The 17924-nt window shown below is 35.2% G+C and overlaps 1 non-coding gene across 1 annotated transcript; it reads right to left on the minus strand.

Annotated features, from left to right (window-relative positions):
* Window positions 1-12555: 12555 nt before the first annotated feature.
* On the minus strand, window positions 12556-12671 carry LOC125834173 (U5 spliceosomal RNA). Its single transcript, XR_007443331.1, has one exon. It is a non-coding gene; the product is annotated as a U5 spliceosomal RNA (small nuclear RNA).
* Window positions 12672-17924: the final 5253 nt, after the last annotated feature.

The raw sequence follows: 17924 nt of genomic DNA on the forward strand, positions 1-17924 counted from the left end.
AGCTACCCGTGCACTCTATCTGACACATGACCACTTGCAGAAAGATAGTGAGCAAATATCAGAGGAAGAAAGAAAAGGAGAAAATAAGCAAAAAGACTTACCAAATGAAGAGGATTGCCTCCTTTAGACAAGATCCAACAACAAAAATCAAGCACAACTCATGTAATCTGAAAACACAACTAGAAAAGAATATTGAAGTCAATAGCAAGAAAGGAAGACGAACTCAGAAAATAAGATACTTACTCTTGTTAGCTGATTTATCAGCAATCAGGAGGAACATCAACATCACGTTGATAATCTATAGCAAGAGAAGGCGGAGAGATGGATTAGTCACAGAAAGCAGCATTCTCAGGTCAGGAAATGGAATTATGAAATCAAGGGAAGAGGAGAAGAAAACGGCGAAAGGATAAAGAGGAATGAAGTGATAAAATTGGAAAACCCTACCTTGAAATAGATATATATTCATATCTGGATTGGGTGGGCCTGGGTCTTATTTGTTATTTGTTTTTTTGTTATTGATTAATTGATTCTTATTTTAGTAATGGGCTAGTTAGGGTTGGGCTTTGCTCGTGAAGGTGTAAGGAGGTGTAAATTTGTTTCCTGTTGAAAAGTCATGAATAAAAAGTCAATTTTTACGTGTTATGAAGTGGACTCAAGCACTTTGGCTAGCCCACATATACTTTCACTTTTATTCTAATAAAATTAGACACGAGTGAGTTTGAAGTTTTACCCAAACCCTAGAAGTAAAGGCTTCTCCCATGGTCGGAATCACCAGGGACATCCCACCGGAGGATTTCCCACCACTGCCTAACCAAGACAATGGTGTAACACACCAACCTGTATCGATAGATCCAAGCACCATCCAATACGCCAACCTTCTTAAACCAAAAACTTTTGAATCCTTCAATCCCAGAAGTGGCGGCTAAACCAGTTGTTATGCTACATGGAGAACCTAACATTACATGGAAATCATCGTAAATCAGATCTCTAATCTTTCAAGAAAATTTGCAATATGCTATCATAGGTAAATTTTCGTATGGCAAACTCGACATAAAGGAATTGAGGAGGACAATACCAGGCCAATGTGGAATAAATAGTGAATGCACCATAAGGGTTCTAGACGCAGACATATATTGATAAGACTGACGCCGATGAAAGATTATGTGAGTCTTCTATCCACGTCAGTTTTTTATGTGAAGGCCAAATAGTGTTATTGGCAGATGAGAACTCTTAAATGGGATCCATGGTTTGAAACGGATGTGGAAACAACAATTGGAGTAGCATGGATATCATTCCCAAATCTACCACCAAGTTTTTTTTGCAAATAAGGCAATCTTTTCAATAGGTAATGCAGTAGGTAAACCGTTAACAGTGGATATGGCGACAAAAAAAAATAAACAAGACCTAGTTGTGCAAAGGTCAAGATTGAAGTGGACCTAACTACTAAATTACCGCAAAGGGTTAGAATAAATGAAGAGGACGATATTACTGGCGATATAAAACATAAGTGGATTACGGTGCAATATGACTATATGCCAAAATATTGTAAAGAGTGTTGTTTACAAGGGCATGATGAAACAAATTGTTGGACAATTCATCCGGAGTTGTATGAAACAAGAAGTGAAGAAGAAAGGCAAAGTGATGAGAAGGATAAAGAGAACACGACAATGATTATGGGCACATCAGCGAATTAACGAAAAATTTTGGCAAGTGGAAGAGTAGTAGGCAATAAACAAAATAAATAGGAGTGGATGGCTAGAGGAAGGAATAAATATGGACATATTGAGGGAGAAATTGATTACCAAGATAAAAATACATTTGAGGCACTAAGGGAGGAAGAAGAGCATGAGCAAGTAGATGACAAATCAATCAATGTTGTAGAGGGTAGCACAAAAGAATGGGTAAATAGGAATTTTGGCAGTAAGCAACAAGAATAAAAAAATAAGGAAGGGGAAAAACTTAAGGAGGAAAGAAAATCAAGTGAACAAAAGGAGGAGAATAATACACAAAGGAAAGAAGTGATTCCAAGTGAGCAAAGAGAGGAAGACGAAACACATGAAAGCAGCCAAACAGTGTCACCACAATGTAAAAAAAGGTCAGGAAACTGGAGAGCAGCAGAATGAAAAAGTTAAGGATGGGCAAAGTGATGAAGATATGTATGAGGGAGAAATAGTTCTAGTGGAAAATAATAATGATGGGGTGTTGCCACTGGCAATACGAAATGATAGTCAGGAAGAAAATGGAGATCAAAAGGATGAAGTGGACGAAATATCGCAGAACATTGCCAAATTTGTTGTAGAACGAGAATTGTCACATACTTGGGTTGACAAACTAAAGAAGAAACAACCTAAACAAAGGGAACAAGATATAGAAGAGATGATTGGAGCATAAACATCATCCAGACATTCAAAAAGGACAATCATAAAAAATACTAGATATCAATGAGAGCTTTAATATGGAATATTAGATCGGTAAACACTCAAAGGTGTTTACTCGACTTATTAATTTGACAAAAGATACCAATTCTACTTTGTGGGGTTGATGGAGCTGTTTGAAGATAGACATGACATATATGAGTTTAGAAGAAGATTGGGGATGCAACATGCAATAGCCAATGTGAATGGGAAAATATGGCATTTATTGATGATGCCCTGGAGTATGAAATCATAAGGGATGATGATAAAATGCTAACTATAAGTGAAGAATCAATGGATGGGAAGTGAGGTTATTATTTCTTTAGTGTATGCTAAATGCACACAAAGAGAAAGATTGCAACTATGGGAGTCGATATATGATCTGGCAAACACAACTAATTTCCATGGGTGATAGGAGGTGATTTTAATGTGATTAGTAATGAGAAGGAGAAACTGGGTGGTAGGCCAGTAACTGAGGCGGAGAGTAGGGACTTTAATAATTGTAATAATGTGTGCAATTTGGAGGATAAAGGTTTTAAGGGCAGCAAATACACATGGTGGAATGGCAGAATAGATGAAGATTGCATATTCAAGAGACTAGACATGGTCTTATGTAATGAACAATTGCAAAATGTATTTCCAGTAATGGAAATAGAACATTTGGTGCGAAATGGGTCTGATCATACTCCATTATTGATTGTGTTAAAATCAAGTAATGAGAATGTGATTAAGCCTTTCAAGTAATTGAACTTTTGGTTGAAAGAGGAGACATTTATGGAGGTGGTTAAAAGTCATTGGACATCAGATTTTGAAGGAAAGCCATTTTGTTTATTCCACCATAAACTGAAACGGGTCAAAAAAGCTTTAACACAATGGAGGAAAACGACTTTTGGAAACATATTTCAGGAGATAACTACGTTGGAGGAGGTAATTAGAGTGCAAGAAGTCCAATTTGAAGCTAATCCATCCATTTGTAACAGATAAAGGCTCCATAAATGTCACGCTCCGAGTCTACACCCTAGGCGAGACTAGCACTCGAGAACCATTGCTGACCCCAAGCGAACCCTTGGCCTGGCTTACTTAACTCAGTGGAAGACTCTAAGCATGATTACAATGATCAAATGAACTTACTCAAATAGCTTAATAATATAACTTAGAATGTTATAAGAATTAAACATTCAAATTGGCCAAAATGGCAACCCAAGTCTTAACATAAGATAAAATGAGAAGACTAAAGAACTAATAACTTACTGTCTATGAAGCCTCTAAAACAACTGAGATGGATGTTGGGACAAACCCCACAACATCCTAGTGAACTAAACTAGAAAGCAAATAAATGAGTCTTCCGAATGCAAGGAGGCTCACCACCGACTCTGAGTGCTCAAACTGGATCAACGAAGCGCTGGATGCTGACCCTGGTTAGCTGTGTCTACATCATAAGACGATGCAGGCCAAATGGCATCAGTACATTGAATGTACGAGTGTGCGAGTTGGAATGCTAAACAATACATAGTCTTGAAAAGATTCTGAAAGAAACACTTACCTTGACTCTTCTCAACTCATGAATAACTTAACTCAGAATAAAGCAATGAACACATGCAACATATGAAAAGCTTTATAAAATAGTAAAAGCAACTTATTTTGTTAAAGGAAATATAGTAACAAACTCAACTTTACTAATGTAATAAAATAATATAGTTTATGTGGGAGATTCTCTAACCGACAACCACCACTATGAGCCTAAGCGGTGATACATCGTTCTTACCATCACGCTGCCAGACTGTCCTATACTTTGCCATCATATAGAACTACTTAACTTAGTGGATCCACTAGCTTAACTTATGTGATCATCTAAAAAGTATCATAACCCATTAATACCCATGATGGCTACATGGTTTATAGAGACTTGAGTTAATATGAACTCGCATCCCCATATCGGTGCTCAATACTACTCCCAAAAATATACTTAGCTCATATGTTTAAAAACAACTTCTTTCTTTGATTTGAGATAATTACTCAAAACTTAGCGTAAAAGCTCTCTTGGAATCAATGTTCCTTTTTCTTGCTCAAATGTGAAAACATTTATAAACTCTTTGGGAATACTTAGTTCCCTGATAAATTTTTGAGAAATGAACTCAACTCTTTACTCTTTGCTTAACTTGAAACTTAGGTCTTAAAACAAAGTTAAAATGTTTGTTAAAGACTTTTGAAAACTTTAAAACTTTGTTTGACTTGCTTCTTAACTTCTAGACTTGACTCTTAACTTCGCTTGACTTTGATCCCAACTTTCCTTGAATTGGATTATGGATTCAAGGTTCATGATCGCATGTTTATAGATGATTTCATGATGTTTATATGTACCTTGGAGTGTTGGAATCAACTAGAAAACATATGTACATTGCTAAGGAACAAGTACGATAAGATGGGGAACGAATGGAGAGAACTGACGTCCTTGGCGCTCTGAGAGGCGCGGGGCGCCAGCCCTCAACATTCAGGGACTGGTTTGGGGTGCACTGGGCTGGCGCGGCGCCCCAAGGGTGAAGATTCAGAGACACTTTTGGGGCGCGCTGGCTGGCGCGACGCCCCACCCCTATCCCCAGGTGTTTGACTTTTCTTCTCCATTTTTCCTCTCTAAACTTCCATGGTTCCTTCCCCGAACACTTAGCATCATTTATACCCTCAATATATGATAGATACAAACCAAAATTGCAGCCGGAAACATGAATCAAATCAAAAGAAACTTCAATCAACACAACCCACAAGAATTCAAGAAAACCTTCAACAATGTTCATCAAGAACTCAATTTCTAAACCTTCAAAGACTGAAATTTGCTGAATTAAATCATGATTGCCGCATGGGTGAACTAACCCAATGCTATGTGATCTCACATACCTTTTTAGGGATCACCCCCGACGAAATCCACAAGCTATCGTTGACGAAATCGACGAATCTTGCTTCCTCTTCTCCTTTCTCCTCTTTTCTCCTCTTCTCCAAGCCCTAGCGTAAAGTTTACTTTTCTAAACTGACTAAAATCTGACTTTACCCCAATTAAACTCCTAAAAACGAATTAGAATAATTAGGTAAGGAAAAGACTAAATTACCCTTCCAAAATCCGAATTAGACTTTCTTTAATCCAACAGCCCAACTTCCAAAGGGGATAACTTACTCATACGAACTCGGAATCGCGCAAACTTAGAGGCGTTGGAAAGATCATTCCAAGAGCTTTCCAACCATGTATTTAAGTACACCTAACTCATCTTGATCTAGGAGTTATGTCCGTTTGAAGTTGACCAAAACTCAACTTTTCCTAACTTAAACAAATTTCCAGATTTTTATTCTTTCCAAAAATGACTATTTCCAATTATTAGCTTCGTCCTAGTTATTTCAAATTGCGAGATGTATCAATATCTCCCCCTTTGGGAAAATTCTTCCTCGAATGAGATTACTCTTACTAGGTTATGGGTGTAACATCAAGTTCAAACCCCCAACAAGCAATTGCAAACAAACAACATGGTCACTCATAATTAAAGAGTACTAAGAAGAGAATTAGTACCTTGGTCTGTATTTTCTCCGGACTCAAAGAGATGTGGATATCTTTTCTTCATATCCCCTTCAGCTTCCCAAATAACTCTCTCAAAAAATGGGTTCCTCCAAAGGACTTTGACTGATGCTACTTCCTTAGTCCTCAACTTGCGAACTTGGCGATCTAGAATCTAAACAGGAATCTCTTCATAAGATAGGTTATCCTTGATCCCAATATCTTCAGTTGGTATGATCAATGAAGGATCGCCCATGCACTTCTTCAACATAGAGATGTGAAACATCGAATGAACCGCGGCTAACTCTTGTGATAGCTCCAACTCATAAGCCACATTGCCAACCCTTTTGGATATTCGATAAGGTGCAATATACAGGGGACTAAGTTTCCCCTTTTTACCAAACCTCATAACACCCTTCATGGGTGAAACTTTAATATATACCCAATTATCTACTTCAAACTCTAACTCTTTTCTCCTAACATTAGTGTAGGATTTCTGACGACTCTGCGTCGTTTTCAACTTCTCTTGAATCACTTTCACCTTCTCCATAGCTTGATGAACCAAATCTGGTCCTATCGACCCAGCTTCACCAACTTCAAACCATCCAATAGGAGATCTGCATCTTCTCCCATAAAGAGCTTCATAAGGAGTCATTTGGATGCTAGAGTGGTAACTATTGTTGTAGGCAAACTCAATGAGAGGTATGTGATCATCCCAGTTGCCTTTGAAATCAATCACGCACTCCCTCAACATATCCTTTAAGGTCTGAATGGTGCGCTCTACTTGCTCATCAGTCTGAGGATGAAACACAGTACTCAAGAGGTGATTGTGGAGGCAGCAATAGACTTTTACATAAGACAGTTCACAAAGCAAACAAATAATGAACATTTCGAGATGCTAAATGAATTGTCTGTTGTGATAAATGATGACAAAAATGAAGAACTACAAAGATTTCCATCAATAGAAGAAGTCAGAAGCGTGGTTATGAGACTGAATAAGAATAATGTAGGAGGTCTAGATGGTATGACTGGAGCTTTTTTTCAACATAAGTGAGAGATATTAGGAAAAGATATTCATAACATGGTGAAGGCATTCTTTTGTGGTGCTGAATTGCCAAGATATATCACACACACTAACTTAGTCCTTCTGCCTAAGAAGAGTGTGATAAATAATTTTTTAGATTTAAGGCCTATTTCTTTGATAACTTCGTGAACAAGGTTTATTCACGAATTATTCATGAGAGAATCAATCTAACCAAAGTGTTAAGGAGGATGGGATTTAGGCACCGGATAATAGACATGGTGTACAAATTGATTAGTAATAATTGGTATTCAATTCTTCTGAATGGTCAACCCAACGGTTTTTTTAAATCATCCCGAGGAATTAAACAAGGTGATCCTATTTCACCTACTTTGTTTGTATTGACGGCTGAAGTAATGTCTAGATCGTTAAATATTCTACTAAGGAAGAAGGAATTTAAGTGTTTTGGTATGCCAAGTGGGAGTATGAAGGTAAATCACTTGGCTTTTGTTGATGACATGATTATCCTTTGTAAGGCAGAGGTGGGAATTATGCAGCTGATCAGTGAGACTCTAAGAAATTACAAAGAAGTATCTGGTCAGAAGGTTAATAAAGAGAAAAGTGCAATTTATATGCACCATAGTATAACGGGGGGTAAAGTAATTGTTGCAGAGGTAGCTACAGGAATACTGAGGAAGGATTTCCCATTTACATATTTGGGATGTCCTATTTTTTATAAGAGAAAACAGAAATCGTATTATCAACAGATGATACATATGATTTGAGCAAAAATACAAGCTTGGAAAGGAAAATTACTATCGTATGGTGGAAGAGCAATCATAATCAAACATGTACTACATAGTACACTTATTCATTGTACTAATGAACCCTCCTAGCAATGTCCTTAATGATGGCCCAATTTTCTTGGAGTAGCTGCGTTGGAGGAAGAGGAAGGCATTGGACTAAATGGAGTAGCTTATGCTTACCAGAAAATGAAGGGGGTTTGGGTTTCATATTACTTTATGATAAGTCAATGACTTGTTTTGTAAGTTATGGTGGAATTTTAGAACGAAGACCTCTTTGTGGAATGAGTACATGAAGAACAAATACTGCAAAAATATGACAGTTAAGCTGACTATGTGGAGAACTGGATGCGGGGGCTCTCAAGTGTGGAAGAGAATAATATAGGTGAGAGATTTAATAGAACATCAAATTTTATGGCAAGCGAGGATGGGATCGTCTTTAGTATGACATGATAATTGGATAGGATTAGGTGATTTATACACTATCACAGAGGATAATTTTGTATGGGACGACAATTATAAGAGAATTGTTGAACTAGCTACGAATGGTGAATGGGAAGTATCTATCTTGATAGATCATATTCTTTCCTACATAAAATCGCTTAATGGAGTGGATGAGCAAGATAAGCCCTACTGGATGTTAGATACGAAAGGGACTTTCTTGGTTAAAATAACTTGGAATTACATTAGACATAAGGAGCAACCGAACAAAATTCATACACTGATATGGAATAAGGGAGTCCCTTTTAAGATGGTCTTTATGATGTGGAGGCTATGGAAATTCAAGATACCCGTAGATGATAAAATAAGGAGATGGGGTATGGAAGGACCATCAAGATGTTGGTGTTGTGAAAGGTTGGATCAAGAGACACTATCACATGTGTTTTTAAAATCAGATTGTGCTAACAGGACATGGTCTTATTTTTGCTCTTTTGCAGGCTTAAACATGTCTGGATTACAATTAAGGGAAGTTATTATGTTGTGGTGGGAGGCAGATATGCGAACTTTTTATAGAGCTTTACCGACTTTTATAATTTGGAAATTATGGAGAAGAAGAAATAGGAGGAAGCATGAAGGAAAAAACATATCTCAGCCAAGAGTCATACACAATATCACGAGAAACATGTACATGTTGATAAAGTGTAGGAGACCAGGCATAAGATGTTCAGGAAACTGGCCAGAAATGATAACAGAAGTAGAAGACTATAATCCAAGAGTGAAGGTTACAAGGGTACTATGGGAATTTCCCCCGAATGGATGGGTTAAGTACAATACAGATGGAGCATCAAGAGGCAATCTGGGGATGAGTTCCTATGCATTATGTCTGAGGAATGAGATAGGGATATATTGCATGCAGAAGGTGCTATTATTGACATCATAACTAATACAGTTGCAGATGCTAAAGCTATATTAGAAGCTTGTAAACATTGTAAGCAGTCAAAAACACAATTAGGTAATAATTCAAACGGATTTTATGTTTTTATATAAAGTACTAGAGGGAAAATGAGTAACTCCATGGGTAATTGCAGATATGGTGGAGGAAATAAAGGCATGCTTGTGGAATAAACAATATAAATTCCAACATATTCTAAGAGAAGAAAACCAGTTAGCGGACTATTTTGCAAACATTGCTTTAGACAAGGAAGCTGCAGATACTCACAATTTAAAAGCATAAAGACAAGAGGAAGGAAAATTTTAAACAGTGACAAGTTACAATGCCTATATTTAAGAATTGCACCAAACAGGGGATAACAGAGGGGCAGGGAAGATACAACATCAGTTTTTTCACAAGCACAACATATACAAAATCCACAAAGGGAAAAAAGTGTAAAATGTTATCTAGCATAAACTACTTTATCCAACAAAAAGGACTCCGCAAAAGAGGGGGGGGGGGGGGGGGGGATTGGAGTCAAATTGAATCGATTAAACCTGGAAGGAGAACGAGAGCACGAAGAGATGGAAGCGTTGGATTCGCCAAGACAGCAACAATGTTTCAAGTGTTGGGTGGAAGGAAATAAAGTGGGAGTAAATGTTTTAGGAAACCCCAATCTATTGGGAAGTGTTTTGTAGGAAAAAAGTTTATTTAGTTATATTTTAATTTTTCATTTTGTTATTACAGACTTGGGCAATAGGCCCAAGTGGGTGTGTCTTTCCTTTTTTCCTGAGTTATCAAATAAAAAATCCCAAATTTAATTTTAAAAAAACTAATAAAATTAGACACAATGAATCTTTGAGGAAAAAAATGTGGTTATTTAATGTCAAATAAATATATATAAAAAAATCGCTAAAATTTTTAAAATGAACTATTTATTGTCAATTAAGTCTATAGGTTGTTATGTTATGTCAGTTTTTCTTTTTATTTTCTTAATAGAGAATATCACAAAATTTATAAAATCGAACTTAACTATGAATTTCATCGCTAAGTAACTTATAATGAATAATATTTTTTTTATAATCTATCGCTATTCTATTATTAATAGAATTAACGAACGATTCTGTCAATCACCTTACAACACAAACATCATTATTCAACATCATCCGATTAGAAATAAATGGTTAATCTAGAATCATGCATATATATAAACCGTAGTTATGCTAGATCTACGACGAAAATCATATGTATGATATCCGAAAAAATGAATAGCTACTTATTCGTGTCAATTCTGAATTGATTATTTGACGCTCGAAGAAGATCTACGGAGAAGTCATTAATTCTTCGTTTGTTCTCCGTCTAGACCTTTTAAGAAACTACATTGCTATATATATGTGTGTGTATCTGTGTGCTGGGAGAATGCAATGTAAGATTCTAGTAAAAAACAAATGCATAAAATCTTTCAGCTCCAAAGTTGTGTGCATAATTTAAGCATTTTGCAAGATAGAGTATCTTGAGACACGTTAGACATTTGATTAAGCATTGCCATTATGTATCATTGTGGTGTTGGATGGAATCATGGAGCTAGAGGTGACAATTGGGACGGAATTGGTTGGGGGGGGGGGGGGGTTTAAATGGGGCAAGGCATGGCAGAAAATAATATTTGAAATACTTTAATACTACTAAATAGGACAGGACAGGGACAGGGCTAAACAGATTTGGGTTTGGGTTTGGCTTACGGGCTAAAATTTTGCAATTAACATTGTGAATATTAGGGAAAACTACATAAATTAGACTCATTAGGTAAAGTATTTACCCAAATTAGACATAATTCAAACTATTTATCCTGATTGGGCCCACGACTCAAACTATTTACGCAAGTGCCCCCTTGTTCTATTCATTGAACTATTGCTTCTCCATCCTTGATACCATTGGAGTATATATATACTATGATGATATCAGACAGTAATTTAACAGTCTTTATATTGAAACACTATCTCTTCCTCTTTGATGCCATCAGAGTATATATATACTCTAATGATATTAAAGAGTAATTGAATATGTTTTATGCGAATTAAAAACATGGGGCCTATGAAAGTGAATAGCCACTTGTAAATAGTTTCTCAAAACAGTGTTTTTTCCCTCAATATTAAGTATATCTTTATGGGTTAGCATGGTAAATTTCATACTTATTTCAAATGCTTAAGTTCAAACAAATGCTTCCATTTTGCATAGGAAAAAATGAGAACATTTAATTTTCTTTTGTACATCCGAATCGCCACTTTCTTTTGTAACAGTATTTATACATCCACTATATGATATTATATATTTATTATACACCATGTATCAACTTTGTAGTAAAGTGTATAATTGTGCTAAAGGATGTTTATACACATGTTTACCTTGTTATACAAAATTGTGCAATATTCCTTATACAAACTTATGCAACAATCGAGTTTGGTCTCACACGAATTTCAACCCACGAAACTTCATTCGAAACGGATAAGAAATATCAACAAATAACTCAAATCTTCATTGCATAACTTCAAATTTTAACAACTTCAAAATGACATTATCAACAAACAAAAATAAACATTACAACAAACCTCAATCATCAATTTGTCCAAAAAAATTCACAAATCACAAAACTCATTAGTGAGTTTTCAAACTTCTAAAAAATTCAATAATGGAGTTTTAATTTTTCATTTTAGTACACACAACAATGTTTAGATTTGAGATGATAAACATGATTGCTACCTCAATCAATTTCTAAGCATAAAAATGAATATCATAATCACAAAGTAAGTGATTAATGTTGATCATGTTTTATTGTGAAATTTAGTTTAAAAAAGAAGTTTTTTGTTTTTAAAGTGAATAATAATATTTGAAAATTGATATGGAATTATATAAGTGCATCATTAATGTCCTCAAGCAGAACAGGCAGCTAATAAAAATTTCATAAAATATTTGAACTCCATAGTCGTGAGTATTTGTTTAAACATTTTGCCAGATAAGAGCATCTTGAGACATGTTAATTAGACATTTGATCAAGTATTGCAAGATCTCACATTCTATTATGAAAGATTTCAATCATTTCCAAAAAAAAAAAAAATCTGTCTGCTTTTGATATGATGGGTAAGACCTCCCATCCTAATGTAGGGCAAGGTCTGCGTACCTATTTGTGAGATTACGCGCTTCTAATTGATACATAAATTAGAGCAATATCGGTGTTCCATTATAAGTTGGAGTTACGTAGAGATGTTGTTGAGAAGAGAATAAAATTTATTCATAAAAATGTGTTGTCTATCAAAGTAGACAGAAATCTAAAGATCAAATCTCACTATCACCCATATCAATGAGCAGAATGCCGAACATAGCAAACACAAGTTTCAACTAGAGTTGTTGGGAATCTCAGCAAAGAAATCCCCTCCAAAAATTGGCGTATGCCACTATTTGCAACGCGCACACGGTATTCTTTAGTAAAAGGCGAAAGAATAGTTCGCTATGTGCTCATTGCGTGGCTGCGTGAGTTTCAGTGTGCCCGAAGGAGCTGCTTTTAAGGATTGCACATGCTCGCTTCGACTCCTGTAGCCGATGTGGGATTATGTATAAGTTAAATGAGCATTGCTATGGACACTTTAGGTATGGGCTTTCTTGGGGTGAGTCCGAAACCTTAAAATGGACTATTTTTAAGTAATCAATTATTCCCTTTTATCCCTAATTACTTGTCTATTTTGACAAATCAAGAAAGAACAAAAAAAATTCTCTATTATACCCTCAATTTGTTACTTTGAGAAATAGAGAACTTCTTGAAAATCTGAAGTATTTTAATTCATCCACTTCATAATTAATAGGATAAAATGGTAAACTCACTATATCAATTATTGTTCTTTTAATACGTGTGTCAATTAAAAAGTGGACAAGTAATTACAAACAAAAGGAGTAACTAAAATACAAGATTTCCTTATAGCGAAGAAGATTAAGCTTGAAGTATAGTTGATTGATTAAAAATTTCTTTGGATGGAGAAGTGCCTTGAGGAACTTTTTGAACCAAAGAAACTTCTGGCAATAAAAAAGACGAAATGGTCTGATGAACTCTTATACTTGTATGCATTTGTATTCTAAATCCTTATACTTAATCTTTTGTCAACCGAACCCTTAAACTTAATTAAAATGAAACTTTTAAAATTCTCTGAGCATTGACCGAACTTATGTGACATTTTTTTGCTGACTCATTATAGAGCGTGGTATCAATGCTTTAAAAGGAGAGTGAGAGCAATAAATTTGCTTTAGAAAATTGATTAAATAATAAACATAAAAAGGAAAAACAAATTAAAGTTCCCAACCTCCTTCCGTCATCGTTCCCAACTCCTCCTTCCGTCGTCGTTCCCAAAACCCTAGTCGTTGTCACTCTCTTAAGCTCTAGTCCGTCCCCAATCCATGGCAAAAGTTGAAGTTGATGTTGCGATCGATAACTAAGGAAGAGAACTATTAAGAAGTTCAGCTATAGAGGATTAGATTTGGATTCTCTTCTTTACATGTTGATGTCCATTGAACTTATCTTTATGTTATCTAATAATACTAGTACTTTGTTTTACTGCAATTTTGTTGAGAAAGTGGATATTAAATTGCTTTTGATTTGGGATTAGTAATTTGTTGATGCATTGCAAGAAAAAAAAAACAGAGGTTCACAACTTCTCCCTTTTCTTCTGGAATGATATGTATTTCGGTGTCCCTTGCGACGCCGTTTTCGTCTACATCTTCACCCATTCTGTCCACTGAACCTCTGTTAAATATTGAGTGTTTTAGTGAGTTTTAACGGTGTCAATGAAAGTTTCAGATGTTGAACAAGAAGACAGTTAATGGCGATTTTGCTCCAATTGCTATGGATCTTCCATAGTGGTTAGAGCATAGACGATGAAGAGAAATGGAGAGGAGAGCAAATAGATTTTTTTTCTGTGTTGACCTATGGGTTTGATTGTGCGTAGTCTTCTTCTTCGAGCCTCAAAAATCTGCCACAAGATCCAACGTTAAGAAAACGTTATAAATTCATGTTAATTAGTCGCTACCAATCAAGAAAGCTTTATTTTCATTTTTGAAGAAGAAAGGAATAAAGGAATGAAGGTGGTGAGAGATCTCTAATGGTTGTGGAGGTGAAGGAAAGTTGAGAAATGTAACTATTTTATTTTATTTTTTAAATAGAAAATTTATTATTTAACATTTTGGTTAATAATATATGATGTGGCATTATGACATGGCGAATATATCTGGTGTGGATATGACATGTCATTTTGTAAGGGAGAATGAGTTACACACGTGATTTGAGGGGTTTGAAAGTCTTATTTTATATGAATTTAAGAATTTAGTTGAGAATGGATTAAATAAGAGGGTTCAGAATATAAACTCATATAAATATAAGGATTCATTAGACCATTTCGCCATAAAAAAACTACTTAAACTTCCCGGAGGCTACAAACAACTCTTCCCACGATCGAGGTAAGAAGTAAGTCAGAATACTTGATTCACAAGAATCATCATTTTATAACCATTCATAAAAAAAATAAAATTGTGATCATCTTTTAAACTTTTTTTATGGTATATTTATACCAATCCACATAACTTTGACTTCTGATTATTAAGGAAAATGTTCCATGTTACGTTGTTTATTTAGTAGTGGGTGTTATCAGTATGAAGAAGACGAGAAGGACCTTTTTGGGTCTGATGATGATGATGAAGATTATGTTAAAACTCTTTCCAAGAGCGGTTTTTCAGTTGCCGGTAATTTGATAATTTATTTTTATGAACATTTTGCTGCAATGTTGAAGTGGTTTGATAGATGGGTTTATTTTTTGAAGTAGTTTGAGGGTTAAAGTTTGGAACTTTTCAGGTTTTTGCTTCAGTTGGTCTTATTTGAACACTTTGTTTCTAGATTTTGAGCTTGGTTTAGGATATTTGGGATTGGGGTTTTGGTTGGTTTGAGAGATGAGTGTAATTTTGAATTGTTTTTTAGGGTTGAGTATTGGGACTTTGCAAGTTTCAACTCTGTTTGATTGATTTGAACACTTTGCTTGTAGGATTCGAGCTGATTTTTGGACATTTAAACTTGCTTTTTGTTTGTGCTGATTGATGGGGTATACTTTAGATGTTTCTAATGGTTTGGTTTTTGGAACTTTGATGATTTTGAATCTGTTAGTTTGATTTCTTCAACTCGGAGAAAATAAACATGGTTTGGAGAAAGTTTGTTCTGTTTTAGTTTTGGATTCCATATGGGTTGGTTGTCGATGCTGAATAACACTTGAATTCTTTCCCTAACCCTTTTCATGAAGAAACAGACAAGGGAGTAAGGAATTATTTTCTTGGAATCTTTAAGCCTCCACGTTTTAATTGAGGAGCAGAAAAGTGAACAAGGGGTATCAGCACATGCTTTTCAATCCATGAATAGCAACTGTTTGGATTCATTTGCATTTTGAATAATTTAGTTTTTGTTGATGAAACTTATTGTTCTTATTGTGAAACAGAATAGATTCCAACGAAATGTATTCGATTGTTGTTGTTGAGCATCTTTTGTTATTGTGCTTCTGATTGATATGTGGTACTGAAGTAGCTTGCTAATACTATTATTCTAGTCATTGGTGTCATCGAGTGAGTTTTTTGGATTTGGTGATGTACATTCATTGTATTTAAATTCTTCAATCTCACAGAGAACTCAATCTGCTGTTTAAGAGAATTGGCATAGTGAAAACTATTAAAGAGTTGTAGATACTCATGATTCTAAGCAGAAAATGTCTTCTCTGTTTGAAATCCTAAATTATTCAAATTGCCAACATGAGTCATGTTTGCTGTTTTTATGAGAAGATCTAAAGTAGAAATATACAGGAATTTAAATATCGTCTAGATAACCTTGACGTTTTTGCTTCCTGAAAAAGCTACTTAATGTCCTAATATACTTAATACTCAGGGAGATGTGACTAGATTGACACTCTGTTGTATAAGCTCTTACACTTGAATAATTAGTGATTGGTTTGGAACTGTGTGTTATAAGAAACAGTCTTTTAGCTTAATGAGAAAGTTCAAAGGAAAAGCCTATGTTTCCGTACTCATTTCAACTTGTGTCTACGGAAAAAAATTGCTCATACATTATTAACATTAACATTAGTTTCAATTTCCACCATTTAGATTGATATTCCATTAATATGGTCACTCGTTGTTTAAACTCTTCTTTCTCATTCTCTTTTGCAGTTTTACCCCCTACACTTAACACTAACCACCTAACAAGAGAAGGCTTTGGCCAGGGTCACTGGCAATATGATAGTGGAGCTGGCATTCCTCCAAGGCAGAACTGTGGTTATGGTCCCAAGTTTTTCAATGGCCATCATGCTGAATGCTTTGTATCTGAATTGAAGTTTGCAAAGAGTGAAGAAACATTAGGAAGAAAATGTATAGATTTTCAAGAGGTACATTCTTTCCTTGGTTTTCTCCTTTTGTTGCCAAACTTTCCCTAGCTAAGTTCATGGAATTCTGCCAAACCGTTTTTAAAGCTACAACTTTACTTTAAATTACACTTTTGTTGATGTGCTGGGGTTTAATCATTGTTTCAAGTGGGTTCATCCATTCTGTGTAAACTATAATTACATCTGAGTCTCAAATTAGCTGGGGTCGGCTATGTGACTCTTCAATATATATATATATATATATTTTGATTCTAGCTCATTTTCAGTTGTATTGATTCTTGTAACTTCATTTTAAATTTAGATTGTGACTGCAGTTGCTTTTTGGCCATGTTTATTGAGCAAAATTGCAGTTTGAAATACTTTGCGGTGGGGTGGGCATAAAAATAAGAAAACTAAACCGTATTGTCTGTCGAATTTTGGTGTTAAAGTTCGATACTTTGGCTAACTGAAAAGTCAAACTTTTTAGAAGTAACTAGTTTTCACTTTTCTAAACTGGTGCGACAAATATTTTTCCCTCAAGAAGAAGCTTCAAAGAATTAATCTTGAATCAATGATTAATCATTGAGTGGTATCCTTATTCGTCATAGGTTGTGCTAAATGCCTATAAATCTCCCAAAAGAAGTTTCAAGGGATTAATGGTTAACTTGGATCCTTATTCTTTGTAGTTGAAGATGCTTGTTCCCGGTAAACATTGCATTTATATGTTATGCTAAAACAGATCTATTTTATGAAGGGAAAAAATAATGGTTCCAAGAAGAGTTATGGTTTTGAATTCTTGTTTCTGCCTTTATGTGTAGTTCACGAGAATGATTCTCTTACTAGTATGTTAGTGTCAAAAATTAGGGGGAGAACTACATAAATTGGACCTACTGGGGAAAGTATTTACCCAAATTGGACAATATATTTATCCTTATTGGACCCACGGTCCAAAGTATTTACCCGAGAGCCCCTTAGTTTACACGGACCAATGCTCCTTTTGTTCTTCTTTTTTGTCTTTTTCATTTAGGGGAAAGAACACTTGTACCCCAAAAAGGAAAACTATTTACAAGCGGCTACCGCCTTACTTTCATACTCCTTCTATTTTTAACTACTAATGGAGGGATCCGATTGTACTTTTGTGCAACTTTCAACAACTTACCACTCTCTTCTTTGTTAATCTTCTCCAACTCCTCTTGTAACTCTTGCAATTTTTCAATGCAGAGAACCAACTGCTTTCCATCATGATTAATGATATTGTTATTTTCATCATTCTCGACTAACTTCTCTATCTTCCTCGTATTCTTCTTCTTCCATTTGTCATTCCCCATCTTTATTGACAATTCATC

The sequence above is a fragment of the Solanum verrucosum genome, unplaced genomic scaffold (assembly GCF_900185275.1).
Source record: "Solanum verrucosum unplaced genomic scaffold, falcon-dt-bn FXZP01000108.1, whole genome shotgun sequence".
Lineage (NCBI taxonomy): Eukaryota > Viridiplantae > Streptophyta > Magnoliopsida > Solanales > Solanaceae > Solanum > Solanum verrucosum.